Source organism: Amblyomma maculatum, chromosome 1 (assembly GCF_055883805.1).
Source record: "Amblyomma maculatum isolate TAMU_Amacu chromosome 1, ASM5588380v1, whole genome shotgun sequence".
In the NCBI taxonomy this organism is placed as follows: Eukaryota; Metazoa; Arthropoda; class Arachnida; order Ixodida; family Ixodidae; genus Amblyomma; species Amblyomma maculatum.
In genome coordinates, this window is record NC_139344.1 from 301,062,127 (window position 1) to 301,084,819 (window position 22,693).

Here is a 22,693-nt window from a genome sequence, read left to right on the forward strand (position 1 = left end):
AACCCACGACCTCCGCATATCGCGTCCGGTGCTCTTCCAACTGAGCTACATCGGCCGCTGTCCCCCCTGCTACTTACTTGGGTATTTATGTTGTCTGTATACGAACCTTGAGAGTGTTCACCAGCGCCACCGTCAGCCATCGCGGCGGATGTGGAACGTCCTTTGTTACCGCCAGCGTCACGTAGAACGTGATCAAGAGCGAGGGCGAAAGCTGTGCAAGAACCCTCTTACGCTACCTATGGCTTCAAGACTGCCAGAACCGAGACCCCCGTAAGCTACAAGCAGATCAATTAAGGGGAAATGAGGGTACTCGTTATAATACATGAAGGAAAGAAGCCAACAGTCGGCGAGGCCAAGGAAAGCGTTGGGGATGGTACTGTCTTTTATTTGTTGTTTACTTGGATAAGCACGGAAATTAGTAATGTAATCTGTTTAGGGGAAAGATAATTAAACACAAAGTAGAAGAAAAAACAACGTGCCGATGGTGGGAACCGAACCCACGACCTCCGAATATCGCGTCCGGTGCTCTTCCAACTGAGCTACATCGGCCGCTGTCCCCCCTGCTACTTGCTTGGGTATTTATGTTGTCTGTATACGAACCTTGAGAGTGTTCACCAGCGCCACCCAGAGCCATAGCGGCGGACGTGGAACGTCCTTTGTTACCGCCAGCGTCACGTAGAACGTGATCAAGAGCGAGGGCGAAAGCTGTGCAAGAACCCTCTTACGCTACCTATGGCTTCAAGACTGCCAGAACCGAGAACCCCGTAAGCTACAAGCAGATCAATTAAGGGGAAATGAGGGTACTCGTTATAATACATGAAGGAAAGAAGCCAACAGTCGGCGAGGCCAAGGAAAGCGTTGGGGATGGTACTGTCTTTTTTTATTGTTTACTTGGATAAGCACGGAAATTACTAATGTAATCTGTTTAGGGGAAAGATAATTAAACACAAAGTAGAAGAAAAAACAACGTGCCGATGGTGGAACCGAACCCACGACCTCCGAATATCGCGTCCGGTGCACTTCCATCTGAGCTACATCGGCCGCTGTCCCCCCTGCTTCTTGCTTGGGTATTAATGTTGTCTGTATACGAACCGGACGCGATATTCGGAGGTCGTGGGTTCGGTTCCCACCATCGGCACGTTGTTTTTTCTTCTACTTTGTGTTTAATTATCTTTCCCCTAAACAGATTACATTACTAATTTCCGTGCTTATCCAATTAAACAATAAAAAAAAAGACAGTACCATCCCCAACGCTTTCCTTGGGCTCGCCGACTGTTGGCTTCTTTCCTTCATGTATTATAACGAGTACCCTCATTTCCCCTTAATTGATCTGCTTGTAGCTTACGGGGGTCTCGGTTCTGGCAGTCTTGAAGCCATAGGTAGCGTAAGAGGGTTCTTGCACAGCTTTCGCCCTCGCTCTTGATCACGTTCTACGTGACGCTGGCGGTAACAAAGGACGTTCCACCTCCGCCGCTATGGCTGAGGGTGGCGCTGGTGAACACTCTCAAGGTTCGTATACAGACAACATAAATACCCAAGCAAGTAGCAGGGGGGACAGCGGCCGATGTAGCTCAGTTGGAAGAGCACCGGACGCGATATTCGGAGGTCGTGGGTTCGGTTCCCACCATCGGCACGTTGTTTTTTCTTCTACTTTGTGTTTAATTATCTTTCCCCTAAACAGATTACATTACTAATTTCCGTGCTTATCCAAGTAAACAATAAAAAAAAAAGACAGTACCATCCCCAACGCTTTCCTTGGCCTCGCCGACTGTTGGCTTCTTTCCTTCATGTATTATAACGAGTACCCTCATTTCCCCTTAATTGATCTGCTTGTAGCTTACGGGGGTCTCGGTTCTGGCAGTCTTGAAGCCATAGGTAGCGTAAGAGGGTTCTTGCACAGCTTTCGCCCTCGCTCTTGATCACGTTCTACGTGACGCTGGCGGTAACAAAGGACGTTCCACGTCCGCCGGTATGGCTGAGGGTGGCGCTGGTGAACACTCTCAAGGTTCGTATACAGACAACACAAATACCCAAGCAAGTAGCAGGGGGGACAGCGGCCGATGTAGCTCAGTTGGAAGAGCACCGGACGTGATATTCGGAGGTCGTGGGTTCGGTTCCCACCATGGGCACGTTGTTTTTTCTTCTACTTTGTGTTTAATTATCTTTCCCCTAAACTGATTACATTACTAATTTCCGTGCTTATCCAAGTAAACAATAAAAAAAAAGACAGTACCACCCCCAACGCTTTCCTTGGCCTCGGCGACTGTTGGCTTCTTTCCTTCAGTATATAGCAAGACTTATTTGATTTTGATGAGGACAGAACATGTTCCGTATTATTTTCTTCATTTCCTTCGCTGTTCATAATGTCCACCAATCGGGCTGTAGTTCGCTCAACACTGCCTAGAGTGTTTAGACCTCCAATTCATGTATAAATACGTCGCAGCACCGCATGTGAAGCTAAATTCAAATGAGCACTAATAGTTGCTGTGTATATCTCAGTATACAGAAAGACTGATTTGATTTTGATGAGGACAGAACATGTTCCGTATCATTTTCTTCGTTTCCTTCTCTGTTCATGATGTACACCAATCGGGCTGTAGTTCGCTCAACACTGCCTAGAGTGTTTAGACCTCCAATGCGTGTAAGACAGGCGTCGCTGCACCGCATGTGAAGCTAAATTCAGATTAGCACAGTAGTGCTGTGTTGTATATCTCAGTATATAGCAAGACGTATTTGATTTTGATGACGACAGAACATGTTCCGTATCATTTTCTTCGTTTCCTTCGCTGTTCATAATGTACACCAATCGGGCTGTAGTTCGCTGAACACTGCCTAAAGTGTTTAGACCACAAATTCGTGTATGACAGGCTTCGCTGCATCGCATGTGAAGCTAAATACAGATTAGCACTAATAGTTGCTGTGTTGTATATCTAAGTATATAGCAAGACTTATTTGATTTTGATGACGACAGAACATGTTCTGTATCATTTTCTTTGTTTCATTCGCTGTTCATAATGTACACCAATCGGGCTGTAGTTCGCTGAACACTGCCAAGAGTGTTTAGACCTCCAATTCGTGTATGACAGGCGTCGCTGCACAGCATGTGAAGCTAAATTCAGATTAGCATTAATAGTTGCTGTATATATCTCAGTATACAGAAAGACTTATTTGATTTTGATGAGGACAGAACATGTTCCGTATCATTTTCTTCGTTTCCTTCGCTGTTCATGATGTACACCAATCGGGCTGTAGTCCGCTCAACACTGCCTAGAGCGTTTAGACCTCCAATGCGTGTATGACAGGCGTCGCTGCACCGCATGTGAAGCTAAATTCAGATTAGCACAATAGTTGCTGTGCTCCATATCTCAGTATATAGCAAGACTTATTTGATTTTGATCAGGACAGAAGATGTTCCGAATCATTTTCTTCGTTTCCTTCGCTGTTCATAATGTGCCCCAATCGGGCTGTAGTTCGCTGAACACTGCCTAGGGTGTTTAGACCTCCAATTCGTGTATGACAGGCGTCGCTGCACCGCATGTGAAGCTAAATTCAGATTAGCACAGTAGTAGCTGTGCTGTATATCTCAGTATATAGCAAGACTCATTTGATTTTGATTAGGACAGAACATGTTCCGTATCATTTTCTTCGTTAACTTCGCTGTTCATAATGTACACCAATCGGGCTGTAGTTCGCTGAACACTGCCTAAAGTGTTTAGACCTCCAATTCGTGTATGACAGGCGTCGCTGCACCGCAATTGAAGCTAAATTCAAATTAGCACTAATAGTTGCTGTGTATATCTCAGTATATAGCAAGACTTATTTGATTTTGATGACGACAGAACATGTTCCGTATCATTTTCTTTGTTTCCTTCGCTGTTCATAATGTACACCAATCGGGCTGTAGTTCGCTGAACACTGCCTAGAGTGTTTAGACCTCAATTCGTGTATGACAGTCGTCGCTGCACCGCATGTGAAGCTAAATTCAGATTAGCACAATAGTTGCTGTGTTGTATATCTCAGTATATAGCAAGACGTATTTGATTTTGATGACGACAGAACATGTTCCGTATCATTTTCTTCGTTTCCTTCATTGTTCATAATGTCCACCAATCGGGCTGTAGTTCGCTCAAGACTGCCTAGAGTGTTGAGACCTCCATAGCGTGTATGACAGGCGTCGCTGCACCGCATGTGGAGCTAAATTCAAATTAGCACTAATAGTTGCTGTGTATATCTCAGTATACAGAAAGACTTATTTGATTTTGATGACGACAGAACATGTTCTGTATCATTTTCTTTGTTTCATTCGCTGTTCATAATGTACACCAATCGGGCTGTAGTTCGCTGAACACTGCCAAGAGTGTTTAGACCTCCAATTCGTGTATGACAGGCGCAGCTGCACAGCATGTGAAGCTAAATTCAGATTAGCATTAATAGTTGCTGTATATATCTCAGTATACAGAAAGACTTATTTGATTTTGATGAGGACAGAACATGTTCCGTATCATTTTCTTCGTTTCCTTCGCTGTTCATGATGTACACCAATCGGGCTGTAGTCCGCTCAACACTGCCTAGAGCGTTTAGACCTCCAATGCGTGTATGACAGGCGTCGCTGCACCGCATGTGAAGCTAAATTCAGATTAGCACAATAGTTGCTGTGCTCCATATCTCAGTATATAGCAAGACTTATTTGATTTTGATCAGGACAGAAGATGTTCCGAATCATTTTCTTCGTTTCCTTCGCTGTTCATAATGTGCCCCAATCGGGCTGTAGTTCGCTGAACACTGCCTAGGGTGTTTAGACCTCCAATTCGTGTATGACAGGCGTCGCTGCACCGCATGTGAAGCTAAATTCAGATTAGCACAGTAGTAGCTGTGCTGTATATCTCAGTATATAGCAAGACTCATTTGATTTTGATTAGGACAGAACATGTTCCGTATCATTTTCTTCGTTAACTTCGCTGTTCATAATGTACACCAATCGGGCTGTAGTTCGCTGAACACTGCCTAAAGTGTTTAGACCTCCAATTCGTGTATGACAGGCGTCGCTGCACCGCATGTGAAGCTAAATTCAGATTAGCACAATAGTAGCTGTGCTGTATATCTCAGTATATAGCAAGACGTATTTGATTTTGATTAGGACAGAACATATTCCGTATTATTTTCTTCGTTTCCTTCGCTGTTCATAATGTCCACCAATCGGGCTGTACTTCGCTCAACACTACCTAGAGTGTTTAGACCTCCAATTCGTGTATGACAGGCGTCGCTGCACCGCAATTGAAGCTAAATTCAAATTAGCACTAATAGTTGCTGTGTATATCTCAGTATATAGCAAGACTTATTTGATTTTGATGACGACAGAACATGTTCCGTATCATTTTCTTTGTTTCCTTCGCTGTTCATAATGTACACCAATCGGGCTGTAGTTCGCTGAACACTGCCTAGAGTGTTTAGACCTCAATTCGTGTATGACAGTCGTCGCTGCACCGCATGTGAAGCTAAATTCAGATTAGCACAATAGTTGCTGTGTTGTATATCTCAGTATATAGCAAGACGTATTTGATTTTGATGACGACAGAACATGTTCCGTATCATTTTCTTCGTTTCCTTCATTGTTCATAATGTCCACCAATCGGGCTGTAGTTCGCTCAAGACTGCCTAGAGTGTTGAGACCTCCATAGCGTGTATGACAGGCGTCGCTGCACCGCATGTGGAGCTAAATTCAAATTAGCACTAATAGTTGCTGTGTATATCTCAGTATACAGAAAGACTTATTTGATTTTGATGACGACAGAACATGTTCTGTATCATTTTCTTTGTTTCATTCGCTGTTCATAATGTACACCAATCGGGCTGTAGTTCGCTGAACACTGCCAAGAGTGTTTAGACCTCCAATTCGTGTATGACAGGCGCAGCTGCACAGCATGTGAAGCTAAATTCAGATTAGCATTAATAGTTGCTGTATATATCTCAGTATACAGAAAGACTTATTTGATTTTGATGAGGACAGAACATGTTCCGTATCATTTTCTTCGTTTCCTTCGCTGTTCATGATGTACACCAATCGGGCTGTAGTCCGCTCAACACTGCCTAGAGCGTTTAGACCTCCAATGCGTGTATGACAGGCGTCGCTGCACCGCATGTGAAGCTAAATTCAGATTAGCACAATAGTTGCTGTGCTCCATATCTCAGTATATAGCAAGACTTATTTGATTTTGATCAGGACAGAAGATGTTCCGAATCATTTTCTTCGTTTCCTTCGCTGTTCATAATGTGCCCCAATCGGGCTGTAGTTCGCTGAACACTGCCTAGGGTGTTTAGACCTCCAATTCGTGTATGACAGGCGTCGCTGCACCGCATGTGAAGCTAAATTCAGATTAGCACAGTAGTAGCTGTGCTGTATATCTCAGTATATAGCAAGACTCATTTGATTTTGATTAGGACAGAACATGTTCCGTATCATTTTCTTCGTTAACTTCGCTGTTCATAATGTACACCAATCGGGCTGTAGTTCGCTGAACACTGCCTAAAGTGTTTAGACCTCCAATTCGTGTATGACAGGCGTCGCTGCACCGCATGTGAAGCTAAATTCAGATTAGCACAATAGTAGCTGTGCTGTATATCTCAGTATATAGCAAGACGTATTTGATTTTGATTAGGACAGAACATATTCCGTATTATTTTCTTCGTTTCCTTCGCTGTTCATAATGTCCACCAATCGGGCTGTACTTCGCTCAACACTACCTAGAGTGTTTAGACCTCCAATTCGTGTATGACAGGCGTCGCTGCACCGCAATTGAAGCTAAATTCAAATTAGCACTAATAGTTGCTGTGTATATCTCAGTATATAGCAAGACTTATTTGATTTTGATGACGACAGAACATGTTCCGTATCATTTTCTTCGTTTCCTTCGCTGTTTATAATGTACACCAATCGGGCTGTAGTTCACTGAACACTGCCTAAAGTGTTTAGACCACAAATTCGTGTATGACAGGCTTCGCTGCATCGCATGTGAAGCTAAATACAGATTAGCACTAATACTTGCTGTGTTGTATATCTAAGTATATAGCAAGACTTATTTGATTTTGATGACGACAGAACATATTCCGTATCATTTTCTTTGTTTCCTTCGCTGTTCATAATGTACACCAATCGGGCTGTAGTTCGCTGAACACTGCCTAGAGTGTTTAGACCTCAATTCGTGTATGACAGTCGTCGCTGCACCGCATGTGAAGCTAAATTCAGATTAGCACAATAGTTGCTGTGTTGTATATCTCAGTATATAGCAAGACATATTTGATTTTGATGACGACAGAACATGTTCCGTATCATTTTCTTCGTTTCCTTCATTGTTCATAATGTCCACCAATCGGGCTGTAGTTCGCTCAACACTGCCTAGAGTGTTGAGACCTCCATAGCGTGTATGACAGGCGTCGCTGCACCGCATGTGGAGCTAAATTCAAATTAGCACTAATAGTTGCTGTGTATATCTCAGTATACAGAAATACTTATTTGATTTTGATGAGGACAGAACATGTTCCGTATCATTTTCTTCGTTTCCTTCTCTGTTCATGACGTACACCAATCGGGCTGTAGTTCGCTCAACACTGCCTAGAGTGTTTAGACCTCCAATGCGTGTATGACAGGCGTCGCTGCACCGCATGTGAAGCTAAATTCAGATTAGCACAATAGTTGCTGTGTTGTATATCTCAGTATATAGCAAGACGTATTTGATTTTGATGACGACAGAACATGTTCCGTATCATTCTCTTTGTTTCCTTCGATGTTCATAATGTACGCCAATCGGGCTGTAGTTCGCTCAACACTGCCTAGAGTGTTGAGACCTCCAATGCGTGTATGACAGGCGTCGCTGCACCGCATGTGGAGCTAAATTCAAATTAGCACTAATAGTTGCTGTGTATATCTCAGTATACAGAAAGACTTATTTGATTTTGATGAGGACAGAACATGTTCCGTATCATTTTCTTCGTTTCCTTCTCTGTTCATGACGTACACCAATCGGGCTGTAGTTCGCTCAACACTGCCTAGAGTGTTGAGACCTCCAATGCGTGTATGACAGGCGTCGCTGCACCGCATGTGGAGCTAAATTCAAATTAGCACTAATAGTTGCTGTGTATATCTCAGTATACAGAAAGACTTATTTGATTTTGATGAGGACAGAACATGTTCCGTATCATTTTCTTCGTTTCCTTCTCTGTTCATGACGTACACCAATCGGGCTGTAGTTCGCTCAACACTGCCTAGAGTGTTGAGACCTCCAATGCGTGTATGACAGGCGTCGCTGCACCGCATGTGGAGCTAAATTCAAATTAGCACTAATAGTTGCTGTGTATATCTCAGTATACAGAAAGACTTATTTGATTTTGATGAGGGCAGAACATGTTCCGTATCATTTTCTTCGTTTCCTTCTCTGTTCATGACGTACACCAATCGGGCTGTAGTTCGCTCAACACTGCCTAGAGTGTTGAGACCTTCAATGCGTGTATGACAGGCGTCGCTGCACCGCATGTGGAGCTAAATTCAAATTAGCACTAATAGTTGCTTTGTATATCTCAGTATACAGAAAGACTTATTTGATTTTGATGAGGACAGAACATGTTCCGTATCATTTTCTTCGTTTCCTTCTCTGTTCATGACGTACACCAATCGGGCTGTAGTTCGCTCAACACTGCCTAGAGTGTTGAGACCTCCAATGCGTGTATGACAGGCGTCGCTGCACCGCATGTGGAGCTAAATTCAAATTAGCACTAATAGTTGCTGTGTATATCTCAGTATACAGAAAGACTTATTTGATTTTGATGAGGACAGAACATGTTCCGTATCATTTTGTTCGTTTCTTTCTCTGTTCATGACGTACACCAATCGGGCTGTAGTTCGCTCAACACTGCCTAGAGTGTTTAGACCTCCAATGCGTGTATGACAGGCGTCGCTGCACCGCATGTGAAGCTAAATTCAGATTAGCACAATAGTGTGCTGTGTTGTATATCTCAGTATATAGCAAGACGTATTTGATTTTGATGACGACAGAACATGTTCCGTATCATTTTCTTTGTTTCCTTCGCTGTTCATAATGTACGCCAATCGGGCTGTAGTTCGCTGAACACTGCCTAGGGTGTTTAGACCTCCAATTCGTGTATGACAGGCGTCGCTGCGCCGCATGTGAAGCTAAATTCAGATTAGCACAATAGTATCTGAGCTGTATATCTCAGTATATAGCAAGACTTATTTGATTTTGATGAGGACAGAACATGTTCCGAATCATTTTCTTCGCTTCCTTCGCTGTTCATAATGTGCACCAATCGGGCTGTAGTTCGCTAAACACTGCCTAGAGTTTTTAGACCTCCAATTCGTGTATGACAGGCGTCGCTGCACCGCATGTGAAGCTAAATGCAAATTAGAACTAATAGTTGCTATGCTGTATATCTCAGTATATAGCAAGACTTATTTGATTTTGATGAGGACAGAACATGTTCCGTATCATTTACTTCGTTTCCTTCGCTGTTCATAATGTACACCAATCGGGCTGTAGTTCGCTGAACACTGCCTAGGTTGTTCAGACCTCCAATTCGTGTATGACAGGCGTCGCTGCACCGCATGTGAAGCTAAATTCAGATTAGCACAATAGTATCTGAGCTGTATATCTCAGTATATAGCAAGACTTATTTGATTTTGATGAGGACAGAACATGTTCCGAATCATTTTCTTCATTTCCTTCGCTGTTCATAATGTGCACCAATCGGGCTGTAGTTCGCTAAACACTGCCTAGAGTTTTTAGACCTCCAATTCGTGTATGACAGGCGTCGCTGCATCGCATGTGAAGCTAAATGCAAATTAGAACTAATAGTTGCTATGCTGTATATCTCAGTATATAGCAAGACTTATTTGATTTTGATGAGGACAGAACATGTTCCGAATCATTTTCTTCGTTTCCTTCGCTGTTCATAATGTGCACCAATCGGGCTGTAGTTCGCTGAACACTGCCTAGAGTGTTTAGACCTCAATTCGTGTATGACAGTCGTCGCTGCACCGCATGTGAAGCTAAATTCAGATTAGCACAATAGTTGCTGTGTTGTATATCTCAGTATATAGCAAGACATATTTGATTTTGATGACGACAGAACATGTTCCGTATCATTTTCTTCGTTTCCTTCATTGTTCATAATGTCCACCAATCGGGCTGTAGTTCGCTCAACACTGCCTAGAGTGTTGAGACCTCCATAGCGTGTATGACAGGCGTCGCTGCACCGCATGTGGAGCTAAATTCAAATTAGCACTAATAGTTGCTGTGTATATCTCAGTATACAGAAATACTTATTTGATTTTGATGAGGACAGAACATGTTCCGTATCATTTTCTTCGTTTCCTTCTCTGTTCATGACGTACACCAATCGGGCTGTAGTTCGCTCAACACTGCCTAGAGTGTTTAGACCTCCAATGCGTGTATGACAGGCGTCGCTGCACCGCATGTGAAGCTAAATTCAGATTAGCACAATAGTTGCTGTGTTGTATATCTCAGTATATAGCAAGACGTATTTGATTTTGATGACGACAGAACATGTTCCGTATCATTCTCTTTGTTTCCTTCGATGTTCATAATGTACGCCAATCGGGCTGTAGTTCGCTCAACACTGCCTAGAGTGTTGAGACCTCCAATGCGTGTATGACAGGCGTCGCTGCACCGCATGTGGAGCTAAATTCAAATTAGCACTAATAGTTGCTGTGTATATCTCAGTATACAGAAAGACTTATTTGATTTTGATGAGGACAGAACATGTTCCGTATCATTTTCTTCGTTTCCTTCTCTGTTCATGACGTACACCAATCGGGCTGTAGTTCGCTCAACACTGCCTAGAGTGTTGAGACCTCCAATGCGTGTATGACAGGCGTCGCTGCACCGCATGTGGAGCTAAATTCAAATTAGCACTAATAGTTGCTGTGTATATCTCAGTATACAGAAAGACTTATTTGATTTTGATGAGGACAGAACATGTTCCGTATCATTTTCTTCGTTTCCTTCTCTGTTCATGACGTACACCAATCGGGCTGTAGTTCGCTCAACACTGCCTAGAGTGTTGAGACCTCCAATGCGTGTATGACAGGCGTCGCTGCACCGCATGTGGAGCTAAATTCAAATTAGCACTAATAGTTGCTGTGTATATCTCAGTATACAGAAAGACTTATTTGATTTTGATGAGGACAGAACATGTTCCGTATCATTTTCTTCGTTTCCTTCTCTGTTCATGACGTACACCAATCGGGCTGTAGTTCGCTCAACACTGCCTAGAGTGTTGAGACCTTCAATGCGTGTATGACAGGCGTCGCTGCACCGCATGTGGAGCTAAATTCAAATTAGCACTAATAGTTGCTTTGTATATCTCAGTATACAGAAAGACTTATTTGATTTTGATGAGGACAGAACATGTTCCGTATCATTTTCTTCGTTTCCTTCTCTGTTCATGACGTACACCAATCGGGCTGTAGTTCGCTCAACACTGCCTAGAGTGTTGAGACCTCCAATGCGTGTATGACAGGCGTCGCTGCACCGCATGTGGAGCTAAATTCAAATTAGCACTAATAGTTGCTGTGTATATCTCAGTATACAGAAAGACTTATTTGATTTTGATGAGGACAGAACATGTTCCGTATCATTTTGTTCGTTTCTTTCTCTGTTCATGACGTACACCAATCGGGCTGTAGTTCGCTCAACACTGCCTAGAGTGTTTAGACCTCCAATGCGTGTATGACAGGCGTCGCTGCACCGCATGTGAAGCTAAATTCAGATTAGCACAATAGTGTGCTGTGTTGTATATCTCAGTATATAGCAAGACGTATTTGATTTTGATGACGACAGAACATGTTCCGTATCATTTTCTTTGTTTCCTTCGCTGTTCATAATGTACGCCAATCGGGCTGTAGTTCGCTGAACACTGCCTAGGGTGTTTAGACCTCCAATTCGTGTATGACAGGCGTCGCTGCGCCGCATGTGAAGCTAAATTCAGATTAGCACAATAGTATCTGAGCTGTATATCTCAGTATATAGCAAGACTTATTTGATTTTGATGAGGACAGAACATGTTCCGAATCATTTTCTTCGCTTCCTTCGCTGTTCATAATGTGCACCAATCGGGCTGTAGTTCGCTAAACACTGCCTAGAGTTTTTAGACCTCCAATTCGTGTATGACAGGCGTCGCTGCACCGCATGTGAAGCTAAATGCAAATTAGAACTAATAGTTGCTATGCTGTATATCTCAGTATATAGCAAGACTTATTTGATTTTGATGAGGACAGAACATGTTCCGTATCATTTACTTCGTTTCCTTCGCTGTTCATAATGTACACCAATCGGGCTGTAGTTCGCTGAACACTGCCTAGGTTGTTCAGACCTCCAATTCGTGTATGACAGGCGTCGCTGCACCGCATGTGAAGCTAAATTCAGATTAGCACAATAGTATCTGAGCTGTATATCTCAGTATATAGCAAGACTTATTTGATTTTGATGAGGACAGAACATGTTCCGAATCATTTTCTTCGTTTCCTTCGCTGTTCATAATGTGCACCAATCGGGCTGTAGTTCGCTAAACACTGCCTAGAGTTTTTAGACCTCCAATTCGTGTATGACAGGCGTCGCTGCATCGCATGTGAAGCTAAATGCAAATTAGAACTAATAGTTGCTATGCTGTATATCTCAGTATATAGCAAGACTTATTTGATTTTGATGAGGACAGAACATGTTCCGTATCATTTTCTTCGTTTCCTTCGCTGTTCATAATGTACGCCAATCGGGCTGTAGTTCGCTGAACACTGCCTAGGGTGTTTAGACCTCCAATTCGTGTATGACAGGCGTCGCTGCACCGCATGTGAAGCTAAATGCAAATTAGAACTAATAGTTGCTATGCTGTATATCTCAGTATATAGCAAGACTTATTTGATTTTGATGAGGACAGAACATGTTCCGTATCATTTACTTCGTTTCCTTCGCTGTTCATAATGTACACCAATCGGGCTGTAGTTCGCTGAACACTGCCTAGGTTGTTCAGACCTCCAATTCGTGTGTGACAGGCGTCGCTGCACCGCATGTGAAGCTAAATTCAGATTAGAACAATAGTATCTGAGCTGTATATCTCAGTATATAGCAAGACTTATTTGATTTTGATGAGGACAGAACATGTTCCGAATCATTTTCTTCGTTTCCTTCGCTGTTCATAATGTGCACCAATCGGGCTGTAGTTCGCTAAACACTGCCTAGAGTTTTTAGACCTCCAATTCGTGTATGACAGGCGTCGCTGCATCGCATGTGAAGCTAAATGGAAATTAGAACTAATAGTTGCTATGCTGTATATCTCAGTATATAGCAAGACTTATTTGATTTTGATGAGGACAGAACATGTTCCGTATCATTTTCTTCGTTTCCTTCGCTGTTCATAATGTACGCCAATCGGGCTGTAGTTCGCTGAACACTGCCTAGGGTGTTTAGACCTCCAATTCGTGTATGACAGGCGTCGCTGCACCGCATGTGAAGCTAAATGCAAATTAGAACTAATAGTTGCTATGCTGTATATCTCAGTATATAGCAAGACTTATTTGATTTTGATGAGGACAGAACATGTTCCGTATCATTTACTTCGTTTCCTTCGCTGTTCATAATGTACACCAATCGGGCTGTAGTTCGCTGAACACTGCCTAGGTTGTTCAGACCTCCAATTCGTGTATGACAGGCGTCGCTGCACCGCATGTGAAGCTAAATTCAGATTAGCACAATAGTATCTGAGCTGTATATCTCAGTATATAGCAAGACTTATTTGATTTTGATGAGGACAGAACATGTTCCGAATCATTTTCTTCGTTTCCTTCGCTGTTCATAATGTGCACCAATCGGGCTGTAGTTCGCTAAACACTGCCTAGAGTTTTTAGACCTCCAATTCGTGTATGACAGGCGTCGCTGCATCGCATGTGAAGCTAAATGCAAATTAGAACTAATAGTTGCTATGCTGTATATCTCAGTATATAGCAAGACTTATTTGATTTTGATGAGGACAGAACATGTTCCGTATCATTTTCTTCGTTTCCTTCGCTGTTCATAATGTACGCCAATCGGGCTGTAGTTCGCTGAACACTGCCTAGGGTGTTTAGACCTCCAATTCGTGTATGACAGGCGTCGCTGCACCGCATGTGAAGCTAAATTCAGATTAGCACAATAGTATCTGAGCTGTATATCTCAGTATATAGCAAGACTTATTTGATTTTGATGAGGACAGAACATGTTCCGAATCATTTTCTTCGTTTCCTTCGCTGTTCATAATGTGCACCAATCGGGCTGTAGTTCGCTAAACACTGCCTAGAGTTTTTAGACCTCCAATTCGTGTATGACAGGCGTCGCTGCACCGCATGTGAAGCTAAATGCAAATTAGAACTAATAGTTGCTATGCTGTATATCTCAGTATATAGCAAGACTTATTTGATTTTGATGAGGACAGAACATGTTCCGTATCATTTTCTTCGTTTCCGTCGCTGTTCATAATGTACACCAATCGGGCTGTAGTTCGCTGAACACTGCCTAGGGTGTTTAGACCTCCAATTCGTGTATGACAGGCGTCGCTGCACCGCATGTGAAGCTAAATTCAGATTAGCACAATAGTATCTGAGCTGTATATCTCAGTATATAGCAAGACTTATTTGATTTTGATGAGGACAGAACATGTTCCGAATCATTTTCTCCGTTTCCTTCGCTGTTCATAATGTGCACCAATCGGGCTGTAGTTCGCTAAACACTGCCTAGAGTTTTTAGACCTCCAATTCGTGTATGACAGGCGTCGCTGCACCGCATGTGAAGCTAAATGCAAATTAGAACTAATAGTTGCTATGCTGTATATCTCAGTATATAGCAAGACTTATTTGATTTTGATGAGGACAGAACATGTTCCGTATCATTTTCTTCGTTTCCTTCGCTGTTCATAATGTACGCCAATCGGGCTGTAGTTCGCTGAACACTGCCTAGGGTGTTTAGACCTCCAATTCGTGTATGACAGGCGTCGCTGCACCGCATGTGAAGCTAAATTCAGATTAGCACAATAGTATCTGAGCTGTATATCTCAGTATATAGCAAGACTTATTTGATTTTGATGAGGACAGAACATGTTCCGTATCATTTTCTTCGTTTCCTTCGCTGTTCATAATGTACGCCAATCGGGCTGTAGTTCGCTAAACACTGCCTAGAGTTTTTAGACCTCCAATTCGTGTATGACAGGCGTCGCTGCACCGCATGTGAAGCTAAATGCAAATTAGAACTAATAGTTGCTATGCTGTATATCTCAGTATATAGCAAGACTTATTTGATTTTGATGAGGACAGAACATGTTCCGTATCATTTTCTTCGTTTCCTTCGCTGTTCATAATCTACACCAATCGGGCTGTAGTTCGCTGAACACTGCCTAGGGTGTTTAGACCTCCAATTCGTGTATGACAGGCGTCACTGCACCGCATGTGAAGCTAAATTCAGATTAGCACAATAGTATCTGAGCTGTATATCTCAGTATATAGCAAGACTTATTTGATTTTGAAGGGGAGAGAACATGTTCCGAATCATTTTCTTCGTTTCCTTCGCTGTTCATAATGTGCACCAATCGGGCTGTAGTTCGCTAAACACTGCCTAGAGTGTTTAGAGCTCCAATTCGTGTATACAGGCATCGCTGCATCGCATGTGAAGCTAAATGCAAATTAGAACTAATAGTTGCTATGCTGTATATCTCAGCATATAGCAAGACTTATTTGATTTTGATGAGGACAGAACATGTTCCGTATCATTTTCTTCGTTTCCTTCGCTGTTCATAATGTACACCGAACGGGCTGTTGTTCGCTGAACACTGCCTAGGGTGTTTAGACCTCCAATTCGTGTATGACAGGCGTCTCTGCACCGCATGTGATGCTAAATTCAGATTAGCACAATAGTAGCTGTGCTGTATATCTCAGTATATAGCAAGACGTATTTGATTTTGATGAGGACAGAACATGTTCCGTATTATTTTCTTCGTTTCCTTCGCTGTTCATAATGTCCACCAATCGGGCTTTAGTTCGCTCAACACTGCCTAGAGTGTTTAGACCTCCAATTCGTGTATAAAAGGCGTCGCTGCACCGCATGTGAAGCTAAATTCAAATTAGCACTAATAGTTGCTGTGTATATCTCTGTATACAGAAATACTTATTTGATTTTGATGAGGACAGAACATGTTCCGTATCATTTTCTTCGTTTCCTTCGCTGTTCATGATGTACACCAATCGGGCTGTAGTTCGCTCAACACTGCCTAGAGTGTTTAGACCTCCAATTCGTGTATGACAGGCGTCGCTGCACCGCATGTGAAGCTAAATTCAGATTAGCACAATAGTATCTGAGCTGTATATCTCAGTATATAGCAAGACTTATTTGATTTTGATGAGGACAGAACATGTTCCGTATCATTTTCTTCGTTTCCTTCGCTGTTCATAATGTACGCCAATCGGGCTGTAGTTCGCTGAACACTGCCTAGGGTGTTTAGACCTCCAATTCGTGTATGACAGGCGTCGCTGCACCGCATGTGAAGCTAAATGCAAATTAGAACTAATAGTTGCTATGCTGTATATCTCAGTATATAGCAAGACTTATTTGATTTTGATGAGGACAGAACATGTTCCGTATCATTTACTTCGTTTCCTTCGCTGTTCATAATGTACACCAATCGGGCTGTAGTTCGCTGAACACTGCCTAGGTTGTTCAGACCTCCAATTCGTGTATGACAGGCGTCGCTGCACCGCATGTGAAGCTAAATTCAGATTAGCACAATAGTATCTGAGCTGTATATCTCAGTATATAGCAAGACTTATTTGATTTTGATGAGGACAGAACATGTTCCGAATCATTTTCTTCGTTTCCTTCGCTGTTCATAATGTGCACCAATCGGGCTGTAGTTCGCTAAACACTGCCTAGAGTTTTTAGACCTCCAATTCGTGTATGACAGGCGTCGCTGCATCGCATGTGAAGCTAAATGCAAATTAGAACTAATAGTTGCTATGCTGTATATCTCAGTATATAGCAAGACTTATTTGATTTTGATGAGGACAGAACATGTTCCGTATCATTTTCTTCGTTTCCTTCGCTGTTCATAATGTACGCCAATCGGGCTGTAGTTCGCTGAACACTGCCTAGGGTGTTTAGACCTCCAATTCGTGTATGACAGGCGTCGCTGCACCGCATGTGAAGCTAAATTCAGATTAGCACAATAGTATCTGAGCTGTATATCTCAGTATATAGCAAGACTTATTTGATTTTGATGAGGACAGAACATGTTCCGAATCATTTTCTTCGTTTCCTTCGCTGTTCATAATGTGCACCAATCGGGCTGTAGTTCGCTAAACACTGCCTAGAGTTTTTAGACCTCCAATTCGTGTATGACAGGCGTCGCTGCACCGCATGTGAAGCTAAATGCAAATTAGAACTAATAGTTGCTATGCTGTATATCTCAGTATATAGCAAGACTTATTTGATTTTGATGAGGACAGAACATGTTCCGTATCATTTTCTTCGTTTCCGTCGCTGTTCATAATGTACACCAATCGGGCTGTAGTTCGCTGAACACTGCCTAGGGTGTTTAGACCTCCAATTCGTGTATGACAGGCGTCGCTGCACCGCATGTGAAGCTAAATTCAGATTAGCACAATAGTATCTGAGCTGTATATCTCAGTATATAGCAAGACTTATTTGATTTTGATGAGGACAGAACATGTTCCGAATCATTTTCTCCGTTTCCTTCGCTGTTCATAATGTGCACCAATCGGGCTGTAGTTCGCTAAACACTGCCTAGAGTTTTTAGACCTCCAATTCGTGTATGACAGGCGTCGCTGCACCGCATGTGAAGCTAAATGCAAATTAGAACTAATAGTTGCTATGCTGTATATCTCAGTATATAGCAAGACTTATTTGATTTTGATGAGGACAGAACATGTTCCGTATCATTTTCTTCGTTTCCTTCGCTGTTCATAATGTACGCCAATCGGGCTGTAGTTCGCTGAACACTGCCTAGGGTGTTTAGACCTCCAATTCGTGTATGACAGGCGTCGCTGCACCGCATGTGAAGCTAAATTCAGATTAGCACAATAGTATCTGAGCTGTATATCTCAGTATATAGCAAGACTTATTTGATTTTGATGAGGACAGAACATGTTCCGTATCATTTTCTTCGTTTCCTTCGCTGTTCATAATGTACGCCAATCGGGCTGTAGTTCGCTAAACACTGCCTAGAGTTTTTAGACCTCCAATTCGTGTATGACAGGCGTCGCTGCACCGCATGTGAAGCTAAATGCAAATTAGAACTAATAGTTGCTATGCTGTATATCTCAGTATATAGCAAGACTTATTTGATTTTGATGAGGACAGAACATGTTCCGTATCATTTTCTTCGTTTCCTTCGCTGTTCATAATCTACACCAATCGGGCTGTAGTTCGCTGAACACTGCCTAGGGTGTTTAGACCTCTAATTCGTGTATGACAGGCGTCACTGCACCGCATGTGAAGCTAAATTCAGATTAGCACAATAGTATCTGAGCTGTATATCTCAGTATATAGCAAGACTTATTTGATTTTGAAGGGGAGAGAACATGTTCCGAATCATTTTCTTCGTTTCCTTCGCTGTTCATAATGTGCACCAATCGGGCTGTAGTTCGCTAAACACTGCCTAGAGTTTTTAGACCTCCAATTCGTGTATGACAGGCGTCGCTGCACCGCGTGTGAAGCTAAATGCAAATTAGAACTAATAGTTGCTATGCTGTATATCTCAGTATATAGCAAGACTTATTTGATTTTGATGAGGACAGAACATGTTCCGTATCATTTTCTTCGTTTCCTTCGCTGTTCATAATGTACACCAATCGGGCTGTAGTTCGCTGAACACTGCCTAGGTTGTTCAGACCTCCAATTCGTGTATGACAGGCGTCGCTGCACCCCATGTGAAGCTGAATTCAGATTAGCACAATAGTAGCTGTGCTGCATATCTCAGTATATAGCAAGACTTATTTGATTTTGATGAGGACTGAACATGTTCCGAATCATTTTCTTCGTTTCCTTCGCTGTTCATAATGTGCACCAATCGGGCTGTAGTTCGCTAAACACTGCCTAGAGTTTTTAGACCTCCAATTCGTGTATGACAGGCGTCGCTGCACCCCATGTGAAGCTAAATTCAGATTAGCACAATAGTAGCTGTGCTGCATATCTCAGTATATAGCAAGACTTATTTGATTTTGATGAGGACAGAACATGTTCGGTATCATTTTCTTCGTTTCCTTCGCTGTTCAAAATGTCCACCAATCGGGCTGTAGTTCGCTCAACACTGCCTAGAGTGTTTAGAGCTCCAATTCGTGTATACAGGCATCGCTGCATCGCATGTGAAGCTAAATGCAAATTAGAACTAATAGTTGCTATGCTGTATATCTCAGCATATAGCAAGACTTATTTGATTTTGATGAGGACAGAACATGTTCCGTATCATTTTCTTCGTTTCCTTCGCTGTTCATAATGTACACCGAACGGGCTGTTGTTCGCTGAACACTGCCTAGGGTGTTTAGACCTCCAATTCGTGTATGACAGGCGTCTCTGCACCGCATGTGATGCTAAATTCAGATTAGCACAATAGTAGCTGTGCTGTATATCTCAGTATATAGCAAGACGTATTTGATTTTGATGAGGACAGAACATGTTCCGTATTATTTTCTTCGTTTCCTTCGCTGTTCATAATGTCCACCAATCGGGCTTTAGTTCGCTCAACACTGCCTAGAGTGTTTAGACCTCCAATTCGTGTATAAAAGGCGTCGCTGCACCGCATGTGAAGCTAAATTCAAATTAGCACTAATAGTTGCTGTGTATATCTCTGTATACAGAAATACTTATTTGATTTTGATGAGGACAGAACATGTTCCGTATCATTTTCTTCGTTTCCTTCGCTGTTCATGATGTACACCAATCGGGCTGTAGTTCGCTCAACACTGCCTAGAGTGTTTAGACCTCCAATTCGTGTATAAAAGGCGTCGCTGCACCGCATGTGAAGCTAAATTCAAATTAGCACTAATAGTTGCTGTGTATATCTCTGTATACAGAAATACTTATTTGATTTTGATGAGGACAGAACATGTTCCGTATTATTTTCTTCGTTTCCTTCGCTGTTCATAATGTCCACCAATCGGGCTGTAGTTCGCTCAACACTGCCTAGAGTGTTTAGACCTCCAATTCGTGTATAAAAGGCGTCGCTGCACCGCATGTGAAGCTAAATTCAAATTAGCACTAATAGTTGCTGTGTATATCTCTGTATACAGAAATACTTATTTGATTTTGATGAGGACAGAACATGTTCCGTATTATTTTCTTCGTTTCCTTCGCTGTTCATAATGTCCACCAATCGGGCTGTAGTTCGCTCAACACTGCCTAGGGTGTTTAGACCTCCAATTCGTGTATAAAAGGCGTCGCTGCACCGCATGTGAAGCTAAATTCAAATTAGCACTAATAGTTGCTGTGTATATCTCTGTATACAGAAATACTTATTTGATTTTGATGAGGACAGAACATGTTCCGTATCATTTTCTTCGTTTCCTTCGCTGTTCATGATGTACACCAATCGGGCTGTAGTTCGCTCAACACTGCCTAGAGTGTTTAGACCTCCAATTCGTGTATGACAGGCGTCGCTGCACCACATGTGACGCTAAATTCAGATAAGCACAATCGTTGCTGTGTTGTATATCTCAGTATATAGCAAGACTTATTTGATTTTGATGACGACAGAACATGTTCCGTATCATTTTCTTCGTTTCCTTCGCTGTTCATAATGTACACCAATCGGGCTGTAGTTCGCTCAACACTGCCTAGAGTGTTTAGACCTCCAATTCGTGTATGACAGGCGTCGCTGCACCGCATGTGAAGCTAAATTCAGATTAGCACAATAGTAGCTGTGCTGTATATCTCAGTATATAGCAAGACGTATTTGATTTTGATGAGGACAGAACATGTTCCGTATTATTTTCTTCGTTTCCTTCGCTGTTCATAATGTCCACCAATCGGGCTGTAGTTCGCTCAACACTGCCTAGGGTGTTTAGACCTCCAATTCGTGTATAAAAGGCGTCGCTGCACCGCATGTGAAGCTAAATTCAAATTAGCACTAATAGTTGCTGTGTATATCTCTGTATACAGAAATACTTATTTGATTTTGATGAGGACAGAACATGTTCCGTATCATTTTCTTCGTTTCCTTCGCTGTTCATGATGTACACCAATCGGGCTGTAGTTCGCTCAACACTGCCTAGAGTGTTTAGACCTCCAATTCGTGTATAAAAGGCGTCGCTGCACCGCATGTGAAGCTAAATTCAAATTAGCACTAATAGTTTCTGTGTATATCTCAGTATACAGAAAGACTTATTTGATTTTGATGACGACAGAACATGTTCCGTATCATTTTCTTCGTTTCCTTCGCTGTTCATGATGTACACCAATCGGGCTGTAGTTCGCTCAACACTGCCTAGAGTGTTTAGACCTCCAATTCGTGTATGACAGGCGTCGCTGCACAGCATGTGACGCTAAATTCAAAATAGCACAATAGTTGCTGTGCTCTTTATCTCAGTATATAGCAAGACTTATTTGATTTTGATGACGACAGAACATGTTTTGTATCATTTTCTTTGTTTCCTTCGCTGTTCATAATGTACACCAACAGGGCTGTAGTTCGCTGAACACTGCCAAGAGTGTTTAGACCTCCAATTCGTGTATAACAGGCGTCGCTGCAGAGCATGTGAAGCTAAATTCAGATTAGCATTAATAGTTGCTGTGTATATCTCAGCATACAGAAAGACTTATTTGATTTTGATGAGGACAGAACATGTTCCGTATCATTTTCTTCGTTTCCTTCGCTGTTCATGATGTACACCAATCGGGCTGTAGTCCGCTCAACACTGCCTAGAGCGTTTAGACCTCCAATGCGTGTATGACAGGCGTCGCTGCACCGCATGTGAAGCTAAATTCAGATAAGCACAATAGTTGCTGTGTTGTATATCTCAGTATATAGCAAGACTTATTTGATTTTGATGACGACAGAACATGTTCCGTATCATTTTCTTCGTTTCCTTCGCTGTTCATAATGTACACCAATCGGGCTGTAGTTCGCTCAACACTGCCTAGAGTGTTTAGACCTCCAATTCGTGTATGACAGGCGTCGCTGCACCGCATGTGGAGCTAAATTCAAATTAGCACTAATAGTTGCTGTGTATATCTCAGTATACAGAAAGACTTATTTGATTTTGATGAGGACAGAACATGTTCCGTATCATTTTCTTCGTTTCCTTCTCTGTTCATGATGTACACCAATCGGGCTGTAGTTCGCTGAACACTGCCTAGGGTGTTTAGACCTCCAATTCGTGTATGACAGGCGTCGCTGCACCGCATGTGAAGCTAAATTCAGATTAGCACAGTAGTAGCTGTGCTGTATATCTCAGTATATAGCAAGACTTATTTGATTTTGATGAGGACAGAACATGTTCAGTATTATTTTCTTCGTTTCCTTCGCTGTTCATAATGTCCACCAATCGGGCTGTAGTTCGCTCAACACTGCCTAGAGTGTTTAGACCTCCCATTCGTGTATGACAGGCGTCGCTGTACCGCATGTGGAGCTAAAT

The 22,693-nt window shown here is 42.4% G+C and overlaps 1 protein-coding gene and 1 non-coding gene across 2 annotated transcripts in view; both read left to right on the plus strand.

Moving 5' to 3' along the window:
* LOC146206921 (uncharacterized) overlaps positions 1-22,693 on the plus strand; it is a 168,662-nt gene that overhangs the window by 89,789 nt on the left and 56,180 nt on the right. The window lies entirely within an intron of this gene.
* Positions 2,057-2,129, plus strand: TRNAS-UGA (transfer RNA serine (anticodon UGA)). The gene has a single exon. It is a non-coding gene; the product is annotated as a tRNA-Ser (tRNA).